General features: G+C 38.1%; 1 pseudogene; it reads left to right on the top strand.

Moving 5' to 3' along the window:
* The first annotated feature begins 720 nt into the window (after positions 1–720).
* On the top strand, positions 721–21071 carry LOC133825032 (pentatricopeptide repeat-containing protein At5g61800-like; annotated as a pseudogene).
* Positions 21072–21322: the final 251 nt, after the last annotated feature.

Raw genomic sequence — 21322 nt, forward strand, 5'->3', positions numbered from 1 at the left:
ATAGATGATATTTTACTTACTGGAAATGATGTAGGAACATTGAAAAAAGTAAAGAAATGGCTAGCCGAGCAATTAAAAATGAAAGATTTGGGAGATGAAAACTATGTTCTAGGCATCTAGATACTTTAGGATCAACAAAACAAAGTTTTGGCTCTGTCTCAAGCTACTTATAGATAAGGTACTGGAGCGATTTGGTATTCAAAATTCCAAGAAGAGTGATATGTCAACCAGTCATTGAATTGTCCTTTCTAAAGAGCAGTGTCCTAAGACACCTCAAGAAGAAGAGGATATGAGACAGTATCCCTGCGCCTCTGTGGTAGGCAGCCTAATGTATACCATGTTGTGTGCAAGACCTGACATTTGTTATGCAGTAGGGATAGTCAGTCATTATCAATCCAATCCTGGATTGAGTAATGGGTTGCAGTAAAGAATATTCTCAAGTATCTTAGGAAAACTAGAGAATATATACTTGCATATTCACAGGGTGACCTGAACCTCACTGGATACACTGATTCTGAATATCAATCATACAGAGATAGTCAGAACTAAACTTCTGGATCAGTGTTCACACTTGGTGAAGGAGCTGTGGTCTGTCTTAGTATTAAAAAAACTAGTATCGCAAATTCTACCGTGGAAGCTGAATACATAGCGGCTTGTGAAGAAACTAAAGAGGTTGTGTGGCTAAAAAAGTTCTATTATGATCTGGAAGTAGTTCTAGAGATGGATAAGACACCAGTCTTGTACAGTGATAACAGTAGGGCGGTAGCTAACTCGAAGGAACCAAGGAGTCACAAGAAAGGAAAGCATATCGAGAGGGAATACCACTTGATCAGGGATACTGTTCACAGAGGAAATGTAGCAGTTATGAAGATAGCTTCAAGACATAACCTTGCCAATCCTTTTCCTAAGACTTTGTCTACCAAGTATTTTAAAGATCATGTTAGCAATATGGGTTTCAGGAAGATGCCTCATTTGCTTTAGGGCAAGTGGAATGTTGTTGGGATTATTTCTTTTTAAAGCATATCTATTGAATAATGTTTTATGAAATAAATAATTGAAATGAATTTTAGCTTATATTTATTGTTTATTATTATTATTAGAATAACATTATATGAATATAAGACAATTTCCAAATTCGTTATTGTGACTGCAATCTTGTATTGGTACGAGAGGATTAAGATTGTAGGGAACAAATTTGAATAGTTCGCAGTAAAACAAAGTTATATGGAATTTTTGGATTAAATACTATAAGTACAGTTCACTAGTATTATGAATACATGTAATCCAGATTCAGATTATTGATGTAGTAGGACATCTTAGTGGAGGTACTATGTATAAAGTGGTTATATATAAACGGGACCCGATATATTATTAATACATAATAATATCATTTACTTTATATGTATTAATTTAACATATCAACAAGATGATTATATACAAATTGATCTTAATCCTAAAGTTATATGAACTCTTATTTATGTCATATGAGTTCTTTGATTCACTCGTTTTGGTTTTTCGGAATGACCAACCTGAAAACTTTTGTTTTGGGAACTCATTGATGTAGATGGCTGAGAACATAATATACAGACATGTAATCTATACCTTTCTGAGAGGAATTGAATAATGGTTATCTTAAGGGTTGGCTTTTGGAACTACAAGGTTATTAAGCTAAAATTCATAAATCAGTTTATGAATTAACCTTCACTAGTAAAGTTAATGGTACTTGAGGAAACAAGATATAATTAAAGAGGATAAATGGTATTTAATTCCTACTTTAATTATGAACCATTAATAGAGGATTGAATTGTATGTAGTGATTAAATCGAGGAAAAATACTAGTTTAGCCCCTGTGTTTTTTTTAATACGCGATCGGCCCCTGTGTTTTGTTAAATGACAATTCAGACCCTGTGTTTTATAAAATGGATCAAAATAGTATCTTATACCCAATTTTGGTCAAAAAAAATTCAAATATAATCTTTCATTTTCAGCTCTTCGACCACTTTCTCCGCTTCTCTGAAACTATCGCATCGCTAAGGACTCAACAATTAATCTTATAATTGAAATTATTTTGACCAAATCGGGTCTGGGATACTATTTTAATCCATTTTGTAAAACACGGGATCTGAATTGTTATTTAACAAAACACAGGGGCCGAACGCGTATTCGAAAAACACAGAGATGCTTGTTGCACAAAAGTGAACTTCATTAAATGCCCTATGCTTAACCCTCACTCGATAGCAACCAACACTAACCATCCTTGGATGGAACTCAAGACTTTGTTAGTGTTGAAATTATTCACCCAATAACTTGTTCTTACCCATTGAACTCTTGTCCTTGATGTTCACAAGTTTGGAGTTTTGCTGCCATCATTGGTGAATATATTATTCTAGGATTTTTAGTCCCATCCCTTTTGAAGTGGAACTTACTAACCTCTTTGCAAGAGGTTTTGTAAATGGATTTGAAAGTTCTAACTCGTCTTACCATACGAGATTGATATGATTCCTCCTCGAATCAATTGTCTCACATATTCATGTCTTATACCATTATAAGACTTTCCATTATATATGCCATTATAAGCTATAGCTAGTGTGGCTTGACTATCAAAATATATTGAGATTGTCAATACCTCATCTGCGAAGATTAAGATATCCAACAAGAGATCTCTAAGCCACACAACCTCGTTGTCGGTTACAGATAAAGCTATAAAATCGGCCTCCATTGTTGAGTGTAAAATACATGTTTGTTTCTTAGAACCGCAAGAAACCTCTCCTCCTCCGAGCATAAACACTCAACCACTTGTGGAGAGATTATCTCCCACACTCAATATCCAACTTGCACCGGAATATCCTTCAAGTACCTTTGGGAACTTTGAATATTGGAGGCCCGGCTGCTTGATCCTGTTAAGGTACCCTAGAACTCTCTCAATTTATTTCTAATGTTCCATACTTATATTGCTAGTAAACATACTTAGTTTACTAACTACATATGCAATATCCATGCTTGTACAATGAGCGGCGTACATTAGACTCCCTAATGCACTTGCACACTCAAGTTTAGCCACTGCTCTACCATTATTCTTTTCAAACTTTATGCTTGAATCAAATGGTGTATATGCTTCTTTGATTTTGAAATGACTATCAAGCACTTTCTCATCATAGTTTTCTTGACTTAACGCATAATCCCACTATATTTCTTTTCACTTTTATAAACAAGATGGTATCAACCTCTCCAAGGTCCTTCATCTTAAGAGTGGAAGAAAGAAACCTCTTCCTTTCTATTATTCATTTCATCTCATTACTCAAAATCAAAATATCATGAACATATAGACACACCAAGATGATGTAGTCATCACAAGTTTAAGATTATAAGCATTTGTCTGCATTATTGTGTCTAAACCCATCCGAAATTATGGCTTTATCAAACTTCTCATGCCATTGTTTTGATGCTTGTTTTAAACCATATAATTATTTAACAAGCCTACACACTTTATGTTTATTTCCCCTTAGAACAAAACCCTCTGGCTGTTAAATATAAATCTCCTCATGTAGATCTCCATTTAGGAATGTCGTTTTGACATCCATTTGATGAACATAAAGGTTATATATTGATGATAAGGTAAATAAAACTCTTAATGTAGTTGTCTTGGCAACTGGTGCATATGTATCAAAATAATCGAATCCTTCCTTTTATTTAAACCCATTAGCTACTCATCTAGCTTTGAAGGTTTGTATGCTCCATCGATGTGATATTTCCTTCGAGATACCCACTTGCACTCAATTAGTTTTGAACCTTGTGGAAGGTCTACCAATTCCCATGTGTGTTTTTACATAATTGAATCCATTTAATGCCTCCTTCCAAAAAGTGGACTCTCCCAAAGATTTTGCTTTTTGGTATATTTTTTTATCATCCTCAACTTGAAGAATTGTAGGAATTTCCATGTGACTTCTTCAAGTTTACCATAGAGTATCTCTAATTGAGAACATTTCTCAATTGATCCCAACTCTTTAATCTTTTAGCTTCTCCGATGGAATATAGGTTGCTCATCAACCTTTGGATCTTTCTCTTTAAGAGATTCTCCAACACTTGAGGGTTCTTGAGAATTTCTATCGCAATATAACATATTCTCAAAGAACTCCATTTCTCTTGATTCAATTATCATATTAGACTCCAATTATAGTAGCCTATAGGCCTTGCTATTTGAGGCATAGCCAACAAATGCACATTTTACGGCCCTTGGACCCAACATGGTACTTTTAGGCTTCATACTCTTGCAATAAGCAAGGCACCCACACACTTTAAGATAGTCTAGGTTAGGCTTCTTTCCTCTCCATAACTCATATGGAAACATATTATTCTTTTTCATAGGAATTTGATTCAATATATGACACGCAACAAGCAAAGCTTCACCCCAAAAATTATAACACAATTTAGCATGCAAAAGAATAGAGTTAATCATCTCAAGATAAGTCATATTCTTTCTTTCATATATTCCATTTTGTTGTTGAGTGTATGATGCAGTGCATTCATGTATAATGACATCTTGTTCACAAAACACATTGAAATCATTTGAAAAAGTATTCACCACCTCTATCACTTCTAAGAGTCTTTATTTTCCCTTCCAATTGATTTTCTACTTCAGTTTTATAGATTTTAAATGCATTAAATGCCTCATACTTACTCTTAAGAAAATACACAAAATTGTACCTAGAGAAATCATCTATAAAAGTCATGAAGTATCTATTTCTTCCTCTAGTCAACATGTCATTCAATTCACATAAATCACTATGTATTAAATCTAGCAAGTTTGAACATCTATCAATAGATGGAAAATGTTTATTTACCATTTAAGAGTTAAGACATAATTTACATTTATCATTCTCATTCACATCACAATAAATCAATCCACATTTAACAAGTCTTTTAATTGTGTTATAACATATATGAGCAAGTCTATTATGCCATAAGGTAATAGAATTAGAATTAACTACATTGCAAGATATAAGTCCCATATCATTATTGTCAATATCTAGAGCACAAAGTTTGATCATTCCATCACATGTATAATCCTTTCTCACAAAAGTGCCAAATTTAGTCAAAGTGAGTTTACCAAATTCAAACTTCATTTTGATAACGGATTTACTCAATAGACTTCCACTCACAATGTTTCTAGTCATATCGAGAATATAGAAAATATTAGTTAGGGTCACTTTCTTTCCATTAGTGAAGAACACATCAATGCAGCCCATTCTAAGTACTTTGGATCTCTTTTGATTTCCCATTTGGACTTCAAGTCCCACCTTTGCACTTTCAAAGGTTTTGAAAAGAGTTTTATCATAGGTTGGATGAATGGTGGCACAAGTATCATACCACCATTCATGCATATTTCCTTGGGTTGCATTAACTTCACTCAAGGTTGCAATGATCTCAACATCAAATACATTGGACATGGTATCCTTACATATGTTTGCAATGAACTCAACATCAAATGCATTGACCTTAGTATCTTAACTTTCTTTTGCAATGATCTAATCATCAATGGCATTGACATGTTCACCTTCTCTTAAGGTTGTATTAGTCTCATCACTACATGAATGAACTATGTCAATTCTCTTTAGGGTTATCATACATTCCTTATCGAATGCATTATTATCAATTAGGGTTACAATGCATTCCTCATTAAATGCATTAAATTTAATCAAAGTCATAAATATATCATCATCAATTAAAGTGACCAAATTAAATTAATTTAGAATTGTAATGATCTCAACATCAATTGCCTTAACCCTAAACTCAATATGGTTAGTTTTACGATTACCATATCTCACATGATGATCAATAACTTTACAAACAAAACAAGTATAAAAATCACCCTTGAATTGTTCATTAACTCTCTTAATATTAGAAATAAACTCAAACTCAGAAAGATATGGCAGCAAACACATTTAATTCAAATTCTTGAAATCTACACATTTAGAAATAAGGAATTTAATGATACCAATCTCCTTAGGCATGTAATCCCATTGAGTTGTCTCATCCTTTGTTGATGAAGAATTTGAATCCATATCCACATTCATGTAGAGCATTTCCAAATAGAACTTTCTTTGATCTTTCATGGTTATGTGTTCAACACAAACCAAATCTTGAAACAAGGATTTGAGGATTGTAGAAGATGAACAGATTTCCCTCATTTTTTATTATGTAAAACACAAAAATAAAGTAATTAGAATTAGAGATTTTGATTGTTGGGAATAAATGGCTTTACACTTATCAAATCAACAATTAATAATGGGAATAGTTCAATATTTGAAACCCTAAATGCTAAACAAGAACCTTATTCATAGTATGAATGCAAATCTTGATAATCAAATAAACATGTTCATAGTATAAATGACTATCTTGATTATAAGAAACTAAGTGATTAAATGATGATAAGATGAACTTAGAAATATTTAATCATCAATATTAACAATGAAAACACAATAGAGTAACACAAAACAAAGTTATGTTAGATAGATACAACCTTTGATTTAGAGCAACTTGAATCTTGAAACATGGGAAACTTCTAAGGCTTATACACAATAAGAATATTGTTGTCCAAAATCTCTATTCCAAGTATTCCCTTATTTCTTGAAGCTTCATCTAAGTAGAATGAGATTTGAGATTTAACTTGCCTTAAAACTCATGCAAGTCAAGCAAAGCTTGATGAGTTTCTTTGAGAAAACTTTTGGTCTTTGAGAGCTAGAGAGAGAGAGAGTTCGAAAGTGTGATCAAGGCTTTACAACTCTAATAATTAATATTTATAGTGTAGGAATTGTCATTAGTCTAACTAATAGGATTAGAGCATTTAAAACACATCATTTGGAGCATTTTACATAATTGTACAGCCCTAAAAGATCGCCCAAGTGATACGTCGCCTGCTAGCAGGCGATGTATCGCCTATTGAGGCTTTTGAAGCCCTTCGCATTGTAGTGATGCTACACTACTTAGGGTCGACGCATCGCCACCTCCTCTGACTTTGGACATCTCCAATGGTCCTAAAATTACTCCAAATACTACCAAACTTTTTTTGAATGTGTGGATACCTCATTTATCACTTTAGACCCATAAAAGTCACTTTTAGATGTCTTCTACACAATCTCGCATTTTTATTTCACCTTAAGTGAAAACTTTTAAGTGTTTTGCACCTCATTGTGTAAACATCTTAACCATTATATTTAATCAATCTCAACATTTAGAAGTAGTTGTTAAGTATTTTGCACCTCAACGTGTAACCATCTTAACCATTATAATAAAACGACCTCTCTGTGAAGAAAAAAAAGGTGCAAATTATTGACAAGATTACCATCATATGATTCATGTACAATCACTTATCTTTCCGTATAAATATCTACTCAAAAAATTTGTTCTATGTTGAGCTCTTTTGGTATTTTATTTTTTATTTTTTTAATGATAAAATTATACTACATACTATTTCTAAAAAAAAAAAAATAAGACATCAAATATTCATTTTCTTTTCAATTTTATGATTTTTTTTTGGGAAATTCTATTGTCTTTTAATAAATTTCAACTATTTATGGTATAACATCAACTGCTTTTATTTATAAAAATTGAAACATCAATCGTTTTGAAAAACACGTCATAAAATTGAAAAAAAAATTATGTCGTAAATTTGGAAAATAAAAATCACTTTGTAAGAATGTTATATATATATATATATTAACATCAATATTTTTTTCTTGGGTTTATGCCTTTTTAGATCATGTATTTTGACTCATTACCTATTTGTACCATGTGTTTTGACAAATTACTTTTTGGACCCTGTGTTTTCTAAAATAATTCAAATAGACTCCTAAACCCGATTTTGATCAAAGTTTTTTGAACTAAAATCACAAATAATTTATCAAACTAACAACTCAGAACAAAAATATAATCATTATGCCTAAGAACTATGTTGTTATATTCAATTTTTTATTCATCAAAATCAGGTTTAGGGGCCTATTTGAACCATTTTACAAAACACAAGGTCAAAAAAATAATTTGTCAAAACACAGGGTCTAAAAAGGTATAAACCATTTTTCCTTTGCCTACAATCCATAACATTTTTGTTTTTATAACAAGTTGAAATTTTTTTTTTTTTTTGTAATTACCAAATTAATTAAACCAAGTCAAATAATTAAGGTGTGGAATGGTAGTTGAGTGTTGAAACAGATTTTAAATCTGTCGGGACTAAATAAGAACTTGTCACGATAAAAAATGAACACAATAAAAGATAGTGCAAAAAAAATAAAGAACATAACAAATTTTGTAAGGTTCAGAAACTCTTTCGGATAACCTACTCCTTGGGACCACGCCCAAAGAATAAAACAAATTAATAAAGAACAACAAGTACAAAATATTGATTTAAACAAAACAAGACTCCATCTTGAGATTTTTCGCAACTTTGTTGTACTTCTGTTCACTAATCTGATTTTGATTGAAACGCCTAACCACTTTGACTCCCTTCAATGGGCAGTCAGTGCTTGCATCCTCCTAAAGCAAGGCTTGTAAAAATATTCTCCTGAAGACTATAAGAATTGTGTTCAAATTACAACTTTTATTCACTTATGAATGTGGTATAGACTCACCATAAAACTAAACACTCATTTTACTACAAGAACACGCGAATACAATGATCTTAAATACAAACTATGAACCCTCACAAATATTACGATTCACTCACATAACTATACACCTAAGAGTTCACTTTTTCTCAAGGCCTTAGAAGCCTATTTATATAGACTGTTTCGTGCTCAGAAAGGCTGAGAAAGAATCTCCAATAAAAGCAAGAATATTTAAAGATATTCTTGATTAATGAAGATTTTCCAATTTAGTTGATATCGATCTGACATACACAAATTTTGCGGGGACAGCTAATACTTGAGTCAAATCAAATTTCTCAAGATAGAAATAACAATTAATTTCTCAAATATTGTGTTTTATGTACTTAATTATCTTGGAAAACACTAAATCAATAGAAAATATTCCATAAATGAATTCAAATAAGCACATAATATTTTCTTTATAAAATCAAGAAACAAATTCATTTTATAAACATATCGTGAGAATATCAAACTAAATAAGAAATTATTTACAAACATTACCAATTAATTAAAGATATTAATTTCAAAAATCACAATTAAAGAAATTTAAAATCATCTTTTAAATAAAAAAATATCTCTATAAAATTTGCTAATTTTATGATTTGTAGCCATGAATTACTTCATGCTTTTATAAATAATATAATATTCTTATATATTTTTTTATGGGACATTCTAACATGTTTTATTTAAAAAAAAGGGACTTCTTTAGTCCCTCAGTTAGATTTGAAGGATTTAATCCTTCATGCATTTTTGAGCCATTGGATATAGGGTGGACGGTTGGATTGTGGCTTTTGGGTCAAACTATGCTAAAATACATATATACCCTTTGATACCCTTTTAGTTGAGAAATGAACCAGCTACTGTTTTCCGAAAAAAATATATATTGTTTATTTTTTACTAATTCCAAACACCCAAATATAGGCTCCAAAAATATATATCCCGATTTTAAAGTGATCTTATTAGAATAACTAGTTCAAGAAAAATTCATGGAGTTTTCAACTGAAACACCATGGTGGGACTAAGACTGGGATTGGGAACCCCAAAAATAAAAGGGTATTTTGTTCTCATTCTACTCAGAGCTACTACTTCTTACAACAATAGCAACAATGTCAGCAAAGTGATACTGAATCATTGCACTACTCTCAAACAACTCCATCAACTTCACGCTCACTCCATCGTCACCGGCCTCCTCTCTTCCTCTCATGCCCACTTATTGCTCACCACTTTCCTCTTCTCTGCAACTTCACTTTCTCACAACAATAACAATCGCAGATTGAGCTAGGCCCTCTCTCTCTTCAACCTCATTCAAAACCCATCTAAATATTCCTTCAACAACATCATGAGAGCCCACTCTCTTTTCTCCTCGCTGCTACAGTTTCTCCTCCTCTTCTCCCGCATGCGCCGCCTCTCCCTCCCTCCCTACTTTCACACCTTCCCCTTCGTCCTCAACGTCTGTGCTCAGCTAGGCCTTGGAAATATCGACGCCATTTCTATCGCCTGAGCTCTTCACTCCCAATTCCTCAAGTTTGGCTTCAACATAGACTATTTTGTCTCTAACACCATCATTCGCGTCTACCCCGTCAGCTGCTGCCTCTCTGACGCGTATCAGGTATTCGATGAGGACCCTCAACACAGGGATGTTGTCTCTTACAACACTCTAATTGATGTGTTTGTCAAAGCAGGTGAAATTTCGAGTGCCCGTAAATTGTTCGACAAAATGCACCTGAGAAACTCTGTCTCATGGGGTACCATATTAGCCAGTTATGCGCAGAGTAATCAGTGTGAGGAGAAAATTTGACTCTTTTATCAAATTCATGAATTACAAATTCATCCAGATGACATTGCCTTGGTCTTGGTTCTCTCTGCGTGTGCCCAGCTGGGGGATTTAGAACAAGGCTATACTATACACGATTACATTAGCACAAATGTGATTCATTTAGACTCCTTCTTTACTACATGATTTGTAATGCCCCGATTTCTCCGATGTGGTTTAATGGCGGGGATTAGTAGGCCAGGAGGGCCATACTTGCTTAATTAAACCATTAAATGATATTATGCATGTATATGTGAATTATATTATAATATGATGTTAAATGCATGCATGTGAGTCCACATTTTAATTACAGGGGTGTGATGGTAATTTGGCCCGTTGAGGGTATAATTGTATAATTGCATGCATGTCAATGATATGTGTTGAGACCACATTATAATGTGGGTTTGTTCGAGCTATTCGGCATGAGACGATCCTGGATTACTAGTTAGCAGTCTGGTCATAACGGGTTTAAGTTCGAGGCTCGGGTTGGGTCTCGGGGTGATTTTAAAGATTAGAGCGTTGTCGGGAGTAAAAGGGTAACGGGTTATGAATTATTGGTTTTTGGGATTATTGAGAATAGCGGGAATTGAAGAGCGCTAATTATGATTACGAGATAGTTTGGAAAGGCCAGATTTGCCCTTAGGAGCCTTTAGAAACCCATAATTGACCTAGGGGTATAATGGTCTTTTTACCCCTAGGATAAATATAAATTCCTTTATGCTATGAAGTAGAGAGAAAAATAGAGCAAGTTCTTGAGCTTACCCGTACCTTCTCCTTCCTCCATTTCCTTTGTGATTTTTGAGCTCTTGTTGAAGATTCAAGCTTGGGAAGTAGACCTTGGAAGTTTGGGAGAGTGTTCCACCATTGAAGAGCATCACAACCTGAGTTTTAGGTAAGTTTCCAGCCATTATTTTTCTGATATGCTCTGTTTTGGTGTTAGTTTACAGCTTATGATTTTATTGTGGATAGTTGGAATTGATGGAAGTTTTGGTTGGGATTTCACTTGGGTTTTGATGAGGGAGTGTTATAGATCAATTTTATGGGTTGTATTGGAGGTTTGAGTGGTGTTTAAGCTTGGTTTGAAAGGTTGGTTCCAAGAGAAATTGCAAGGGAAGAAAAACAGGGATTTTGGCTGAACTGGAGGTTGGGCCGCTGCATGGCCAGGGAGGGTCGCGGCCCTTGAAGAGTGCTGAAGTTGGCCGCGGGCCTTAGTGGCTTTTTCGGCAGAAATGGTTTTTTTGGCTCGGGGATGCTAGCCTTAGGCCTCGGGGTCGATCCTACTACCCGGTTTAGTAGTGTTTGATGTCTCGGAGGCTAGGTTTTGGTTTGGGAACCCTTTATTATTCATTTTATTGATGGAATCCCATAATTGGTTATGAACAGGTAACCGCTAAAGGACCAAAAGGTTGATCGTTCTCAAGGGTCGTTCTTATTGTTAATTCTCGCTCAAACAGGAGGTAAGAAAAATGCACCCTGTTTATATATGACATGTGTGTTTGCTAGTGAGGCATGTTGATTGATAAATGTGTACATGGGTTGCATATTAAATGCTAGTGAATGTTGATTATTTGTATATGTACTGACTAGTTAGGGACACTGACCTAAGAGTCAGAAACGGCATGAGCGTCTTGAACGTAGGGCCGAAAGAAGATTAGATCTAATCGATATCAGCATTGAATGACTCATATGGGGTATTACTGCTGGACCAACCCTAAGGTCGATGAACTTATAAGCGCTTGTCTGGTCTAAGACCAGTTATTCAGAGCCAGGGCATATGGCCCCAGTGACTATATGTCACATGGCTAGGGAACGATGTTCCAGGGTTATGACTCTATGGTCATGAGGAGGGTTATGTTGGTGACTATTCACCATACACCTATCCTGTTCAAACTTATGAAAGGTTCTCTTATCTGTTAAACCCGAGTGGCCCTATCGTCACATGGCTATAGGGGGCTGTACCCACTTTTGTGACTTTTGCGACTGTCACCTATTTGTTCGGACTGATGGTCCTGAATGATTATTATGATCATTGTTGATATTATATCATGTTTTATTATGCTTTTCTTGCTGGGCCCTGGCTCATGGGTGCTATGTGGTGCAGGTAAAGGGAAAGAAAAGCTCACCCAACCTTGAATGGAGAGCTTAGGTGGTGATGTGTACATATGCGGTCGCTTGACCACCACGGCCAAGGTGTTCTCAGAGGAACTAGGGGGTTCACCCTATTTTTGCTGCTTAGGTCGGCGGGGTTGTAAATTTGAAACAGTAATGACCATTTTTGTACTGAGAACAACTTGTAAATGTTTTGATTAGCTCTGTAGAGCAGTTAGTAATGAAAGATATCCATTCCTTTTATTAGTTTTCTACCTTAACCTATTAATCACATTTAGAGCACGTTTTTAACCAAAGGACTCGGGTAGCAGGTCAAATTTCCAGTTCACCGTAACTGTTATGGGGTAACCAGGGCGTTACAACTTGGTATCAGAGCATGCCAATGTTAGGGTTCCTGTAGACTGGCTGGGCATGTACACACATCACTGAAGTCAAGCTCGACTCATGGTTTGGTAACTATTTATGTAGTTATGTGCATGACTGCTTAAATACAGCATATATGCTTTACCTGTATGCATGAAGCACTATGTTAAACACGTGCCCTAAAATATTGTATCCTCAGCAACTGTGTGCTTATTACTACTGGGAATTGCTGGAACATACTTATAAGTATGATTGATTGTGAATCATAATGTGATACATGCTGAGTGTTGAATGCTATAAACATGTATCTGCCTATATATGTGTATGACTGTGGAATGTGATAATTGTCTGTTTGATCTTGGACCGTAAGGCGATAAGAGGTTTAGTTATTACTACCTGACTGGCGGTATTGATCATTATTTCACCAAGGTGTCAGTGACAGAATTATGAATCCAGAGCAGACAGATACTACAGCTGGCCAGAGTGATCAGGGCCAGAATAATAATAACAGCCAGGGTCAGGAGAATGACCAGTCACAGATTCCACAGCCAGCACCTGTTAACTGGCAATAGATAGTCAGTGATCTGCAGGTTACTATATTAAAACAGGGAGAAGAGCTACGTCTCCTGAAGCAGCAGGAAGTGCCTACAGTGGCTAGTGGATCAGAGGCACCTCCTGTGTCGGTGCCAGCAACTGGGCAGCTGCCTGAGGTTGGGAATAAATGGGAGCCTCTCTATGAAAGGTTCAGGAAGCAACAACCTCCAGTATTTGAGGGCAGTGCAGATCCTGCCAAGGCTGAACAATGGATGAGCATGATTACCACTATCTTTGACTTTATGACGGTATCTGGTAATGAGAGGGTGGCCTGTGCAACCTATATGTTTCGGGAGGATGCCCGGATTTGGTGGGAAGTGATTACCCATACCAAGAATGTTAATGCTTTGACTTAGGAAGAGTTTCAAACTCTATTTAATGAAAAATATTATAATGATGCTATTAGAGCGGCGAAGGCCGAGGAGTTCATTAGGCTACTTCAGGGGAACTTATCACTCACTGAGTACGCCTTGAAGTTCGATCGTTTGGCAAAGTTTTCCAAGGAGCTGGTGCCCACTGATGGGACCAGAAAAGAGAGATTCTTTCAGGGGCTACAGCCCAGGTTAGCCCATGATGTACGTATCACCACTGTGGCAGGGGTTACTACCTATGCACAGGTGGCTGAGAAGGCACTCACAGCTGAGAGTGCAGAGATCAAGATCTGGCGTGACAGTGCAGCCAGAAAGGATTTCAGGAGGCCAGGTCCTCCATTTGTGGGTTCTGGTAGGGGTGTTGGCCCTAGTGATCAGAAGAGGAAGGTTCCTGACACCTTCCCAGTTCCAGGTCCTGACAGGAGGCCCCGTGGTATTTCTTTGGGTCATCCAGGAAGAAGTGAAGCCTGGAAGTCTTATCCTGAGTGCCCCAGATGCAAGAGGCGTCACTTGGGAGAATGTAGGGCAAAGGCCTGCTTCTCTTGTGGAGCAGTGGGTCATCTTAAAAAGGATTGCCCTAAGGCAAGAAAAGAAGAACCCAGAAAGGCGGACAGCTCGGGCACAGCTCGAGTGTTCGCGTTGACTCAAGCAGAAGTTGAGGCTTCTCCCTCAGTTGTTACAGGTCAGCTTCTTAGTGCTGGAACCCCATATAATGTGTTAATTGATTCTGGTGCTACACATTCTTTTGTTGCTAGTAGTGTTATTGATAGACTGTGTAGACCTTGTGATTTTTATGCTGTGGGGTTTGGTACTTTATTACCCACTGGAGAGTTAGTGGTATCCAGGAGGTGGGTCAGATCTTTGCCAGTGACAGTGGAGGGCAGAGAGTTGTCAGTGGATTTAATAAAGTTGGTTATGACTGACTTTGATATGATACTGGGTATGGACTTGTTGGCAAAGTATGGGGCAACCATTGATTGCAGAAGGAAGATGGTCACCTTTGAGCCTGAAGGTGAGGATCCTTTTGTGTTTGTTGGTGCTGTGCATGGACTTCATATTCCTATGATTTCTACATTGAGTGCTAGGGATTTATTGCAAGGAGGTTGCATTAGATTCTTAGCCAGTGTGGTTGATACCACTCAGGTCGTGCCAGTGAGACCAGAAGATACCAGGTTAGTTTGTGAGTTTCTGGATGTGTTTCCAGAAGATTTTCCTGGATTGCCACCGCATAGAGAAATTGAGTTCGTCATAGAACTGGCACCAGGGACGGAGCCAGTGTCTAGAACACCTTACAGAATTGCCCCAGCTGAGCTGAAAGAATTAAAAGTGCAGTTGCAAGAACTGTTGGATTTGGGTTTTATCGAACCTAGCTTTTCACCTTGGGGTGCGCCAGTTCTGTTTGTAAAGAAGAAGGATGGTTCTCTGAGAATGTGTATTGATTACAGGGAACTAAATAAACTGTCAATTAAGAATAAGTATCCTTTGCCAAGGATAGATGACATGTTCGATCAGTTGCAAGGCAAGAAAGTATTCTCTAAGATCGACCTTCATTCTGGTTATCATTAGTTGAGGGTCAAGGAGGGAGATATACCTAAGACTGCATTCCATACCAGGTATGGGCATTATGAGTTTCTAGTTATGTCATTTGGATTGACTAATGCCCCTGTTGCGTTTATAGATTTGATGAACAGAGTGTTCAAGGATTATTTGGACCAGTTTGTGATCGTCTTTATTGATGACATTCTGGTATATTCTCAGTCAGAGTCGGAACATGAGTATCACTTAAGGTTTGTTCTACAGAGACTGAGGGAACACAGACTGTTTGCTAAATTCAAGAAGTGTGAGTTCGGGTTGTCTCAGGTGTCCTTTCTTGGGCATATTGTCAGTAAGGAGGGGATTAAAGTGGATCCAGCGAAGATCGAAGCGGTCAGAGATTGACCAAGGCCAAATAATGCTTCTGAGGTTAGAAGTTTCATTGGATTGGCAGGGTATTACAGACGTTTCGTGGAAGGTTTCTCAAAGATAGCCGGTGCATTGACTGAGCTGACACGCAAGAATCAGAAATTTGTGTGGTCAGATAAATGTGAGAACAACTTCCAGGAACTGAAGCAGAGATTGATTACAGCTCCGATCCTGAGTCTTCCAACAGATTAGGAGAAGTTTGTGGTTTATTGTGATGCTTCTCAACGGGGTTTGGGATGTGTTTTGATGCAATCAGAGAAGGTAATTGCCTATGCTTCTCGTCAGTTGAAGGAGTATGAAAAGAGGTATCCTACTCATGATTTAGAGTTAGCAGCTGTGGTCTTTGCTCTGAAGATATGGAGGCACTATCTCTATGGAGAAAAGTGTGAAATTTATACAGACGACAAGAGCCTAAAGTACTTCTTCACCCAGAAAGATCTGAATATGAGGCAAAGGCGTTGGCTGGAGTTAGTAAAAGATTATGATTGTGAGATCCTGTATCATCCAGGAAAAGCCAACGTGGTAGCTGATGCTTTGAGCCGGAAGGGTCCGGGACAGATTCATGGTATGAGGCTGATGGCCAGGGAGTTAGCAGATGATATGACCAGAGCTGGTATAGAGTTACAGGTGGGCCAGTTGACTAACATTACACTACAGTCTATGCTGTTAGAGAGAATTAAAGAGGGTCAGCTGAGTGATCCACAGCTGATCAAGATTAGAGAGGATGTTCTGGTTGGAGCATCCAGAGATTATACAGTGTCTGAGTTAGGCTTGTTGAGATACAAGGGGCGGATATGTGTTTCGTTAGACACTGCATTGAGGCGAGAGATTCTGGATGAATCTCATACTACACGTTACTCTTTGCATCCAGGCACCACGAAGATGTATCAGGATGTGAGATCGTTGTATTGGTGGCCAGGGATGAAGAGAGATGTAGTAGAGTATGTGGCTAAGTGCTTGACATGTCAGCAGGTCAAGGCTGAGCATCAGAGGCCGGCAGGGTTACTGCAGCCTATGGATATTCCGGAATGGAAATGGGAAGACATCACAATGGATTTTGTGGTGGGCTTACCCAGGACTGTTGATCAACATGATTCTATTTGGGTGATAGTGGATCGCTACACCAAGTCAGCTTACTTTCTACCAGTGAGGACTACATATACAGTTGACCAGTATGCAGATCTCTATTTGAGAGAGATCGTGCGACTCCATGGTGCGCCTAGGTCGATCATGTCAGATCGGGACCCTACTTTTACTTCCAACTTCTGGGGGAGTTTGCAAAAGGCCATGGGGACACAGTTGAAGTTTAGTACCGCTTATCATCCTCAGACAGATGGGCAATCTGAGAGGACGATCCAGATATTGGAAGACATGCTGAGAGCATGTGTGTTGGACTTTAATGGATCTTGGAGTAAGTATCTGCCTTTGATAGAATTCTCCTACAACAACAGTTATCAGTCTACCATTGGAGTTGCACCTTATGAGATGTTGTATGGTAGGAAATGTAGATCTCCCATTCATTGGGATGAGACAGGTGAAAGGAGATACTTAGGTCTTGAGGCAGTTCAGAGGACCAATGAGGCCATTGAGAAGATTAGAGCTAGAATGCTTACTTCTCAGAGTAGACAGAAGAGCTATGCGGATCCCAAACGCAGGAACGTGGAGTTCCAGGTAGGAGACTATGTCTTCCTTAGAGTCTCACCGTGGAAAGGGGTGAGAAGGTTTGGGAAGAAAGGCAAGCTGAGCCCCAGATATGTAGGTCCATTTGAGATCCTGGAGAGGTTAGGTTAGGTGGCTTACAGGTTGGCTTTGCCTCCGGCGTTGTCGGTCGTGCATAATGTATTTCATGTCTCAGCTCTTCAGAGGTATGTGCCTGATGTTAATCATATTCTGAGCTATGAAGATCTGGAGCTTGAGGCAGATCTCTCCTATGAGGAACAGCCTGTCCAGATACTTGACAAAAAGGATAAGGTCCTCAGGAATAAGACGATACCTTTGGTTAAGGTACTGTGGAGGAACAGCAAGGTCGAGGAAGCGACCTGGGAGCTGGAGTCAGACATGCAGAATTAGTATCCCGAGCAGTTCAGGTAAATTTCGAGGATGAAATTTCTGTAAGGAGGGGATGGATGTAATGCCCCGATTTCTCCGATGTGGTTTAATGGCGGGATTAGTAGGCCGGGAGGGCCATACTTGCTTAATTAAGCCATTAAATGATATTATGCATGTATATGTGAATTATATTATAATATGATGTTAAATGCATGCATGTGAGTCCACATTTTATTTATAGGGGTGTGATGGTAATTTGGCCCGTTGAGGGTATAATTGTATAATTGCATGCATGTCAATGATATGTGTTGAGACCACATTATAATGTGGGTTTGTTCAAGCTATTCGGCATGAGACGATCCTGTATTACTAGTTAGCGGTCTGGTCATAACGGGTTTAAGTTAGAGGCTCGGGTTGGGTCTCGGGGTGATTTTAAAGATTAGAGCGTTGCCGGGAGTAAAAGGGTAACGGGTTATGAATTATTGGTGTTTGGGATTATTGAGAATAGCGGGAATTGGAGAGCGCTAATTATGATTAATGAGATAGGTTGGAAAGGACAGATTTTCCCTTAGGAGCCTTTAGAAACCCATAATTGACCTAGGGGTATAATGGTCTTTTTACCCCTAGGATAAATATAAATTCCTTTATGCTGTGAAGTAGAGAGAAAAACAGAGCAAGTTCTTGAGCTTACCCGTACCTTCTCCTTCCTCCATTTCCTTTGTGATTTTTGAGCTCTTGTTGAAGATTCAAGCTTGGGAAGTAGACCTTGGAAGTTTGGGAGAGTGTTCCACCATTGAAGAGCATCACAACCTGAGTTTGAGGTAAGTTTCCAGGCATTAGTTTTCTGATATGCTTTGTTTTGGTGTTAGTTTACAGCTTGTGATTTTGTTGTGGATAGTTGGACTTGATGGAAGTTTTGGTTGGGATTTCACTTGGGTTTTGATGAGGGAGTGTAATAGATCAATTTTAGGGGTTGTATTGGAGGTTTGAGTGGTGTTTAAGCTTGGTTTGAAAGGTTGGTTCCAAGAGAAATCGCAAGGGAAGAAAAACAGGGATTTTGGCTGAACTGGAGGTTGGGCCGCGGCATGGCCAGGGAGGGCTGCGGCCCTTGAAGAGTGCTGAAGTAGGCCGCCTCTGTTTGAGGGGCGGGCCGCAGCATGGCCAAGGAGGGTCGCGACCCTTAGTGGCTTTTTGGGCAGAAATGGTTTTTTTGGCTCGGGGATGCTAGCCTTAGGCCTCAAGGTCGATCCTACTACCCGGTTTAGTACTGTTTGATGTCTCGGAGGCTAGGTTTTGGTTTGGGAACCCTTTATTATTCATTTTATTGATGGAATCCCATAATTGGTTATGACCAGGTAACCGCTAAAGGACCAAAAGGTTGATCGTTCTCAAGGGTCGTTCTTATTGTTAATTCTCGCTCGAACAGGAGGTAAGAAAACTGCACCCTGCGTATATATGACATGCATGTTGGCTAGTGAGGCATGTTGATTGATAAATGTGGACATGGGTTGCATATTATATGCTAGTGAATGTTGATTATTTGTATATGTACTGACTAGTCAGGGACACTGACCTAAGAGTCAGAAATGGCATGAGCGTCTTGAACGCAGGGTCGAATGAAGATGAGATCTAATCGATATCAGCGTTGAATGACTCATATGGGGTATTACTGCTGGACCGTCCCTAAGGTCGATGAACTTATAAGCACTTGTCTGGTCTAAGAACAGTTATTCAGAGCCAGGGCATATGGCCCCGGTGACTGTTTGTCACATGGCTAGGGAACGCTGTTCCAGGGTTATGACTCTATGGTCATGAGGAGGGTTATGTTGGTGACTACTCACCATACACCTATCCTGTTCAAACTTATGAAAGATTCTCTTATCAGTTAAGCCCGAGTGGCCCTATCGTCACATGGCTATAGAGGGCTGTCCCCACTTTTTGTGAATTTTGCGACTGTCACCTATTTGTTCGGACTGATGGTCCTGAATGATTATTATGATCATTGTTGATATTATATCATTTTTTATTATGCTTTTCTTGCTGGGCCCTGGCTCATGGGTGCTATGTGGTGCAGGTAAAGGGAAAGAAAAGCTCACCCAACCTTGAATGGAGAGCTTAGGTGGTGATGTGTACATATGCGGTCGCTTGACCACCACGGCCAAGGTGTTCTCAGAGGAACTAGGGGGTTCACCCTATTTTTGCTGCTTAGGTCGGCGGGGTTGTAAATTTGAAACAGTAATGACCATTTTTGTACTGAGAACAACTTGTAAGTTTTGATTAGCTCTGCAGAGCAGTTAGTAATGAAAGATATCCATTCCTTTTATTAGTTTTCTACCTTAACCTGTTAATCACATTTAGAGCACGTTTTTAACCAAAGGACTCGGGTAGCGGGTCAAATTTCTGGTTCACCGTAACTGTTCTGGGGTAACCAGGGCGTTACATGATTAGTCGAGTTGTATTCCTATTGTGGCTGTATAGAGATTGCTAAAAAGATATTTGACTCGAGTTTGGACAAGAACTTGTGTACATGGAATGCAATGCTCGTTGGGTTTTCCATGCACGGTCTTGGCAAGCAATCACTAAACTATTTCTTTAGAATGATAGAGCCAGAGTTATGCCAGATGGGGTTAGCTTTCTAAGAGTGTTGGTGGGTTGCAACCATGAAAGTCTAGTAGATGAAGCGAGAAAGCTCTTCAATAAGATGGAATCTATGTACATTGTTTGTCAATAGCAAAAACATTATGGGTGCATGGCTAATTTGCTGGGGAGGGCTGGTCTGATAGACGAAGCAATGGAGATGATCAGGAAGATGCCAATGAGGGTGATGTGTTCGTGTGGGGTGGGCTACTATCAGGTTGCAAGCTTCATGGGAATGTTGGTGTTGCTAAAAAAGCAACAGAGCGTGTGATGCAGCTGAAACCGGACGATGGCGGTGTGTATTCGATCATGGCAAGCGTGTATGTGAACGCAGAGTAGTGGGAGGATGTGGTGAAGATGAGAAGGTGGAGGGAGTCGAAGAAGGTGAAGAAGAGTGCTGATTGTAGTTTGATTCGATTAGAAGGAGTAACTCATGAGTTTGTTGCTGGGGACACACTGCATCCCCAAACTGATGAGATATATTGAATTTTGAATATTGCATGTAAATATACCATGTTCAAACATTCTACCTAAATATGTCTTATCATTATTTTTTCATATGTTGGTTTACCTCAGACAAAGACATAAGAAGCAAATAATTTGTCACTTTGCAATTGATAATAACTTGGTCTCTCATTTGAATGATCTTCAACTTGTCGAGCTTTTAATTAACAAATAACAAATCTCACTCTCACTTTCACCTACTCTAGTTCTCAAAGAAAAATTAAAATAGAAAAATAAAAAATATAAAAAATTAATTAGAAGGGTATTTTAAATATTTTTCT

Source organism: Humulus lupulus, chromosome 3 (genome assembly GCF_963169125.1).
Source record: "Humulus lupulus chromosome 3, drHumLupu1.1, whole genome shotgun sequence".
Classification (NCBI taxonomy): Eukaryota; Viridiplantae; Streptophyta; class Magnoliopsida; order Rosales; family Cannabaceae; genus Humulus; species Humulus lupulus.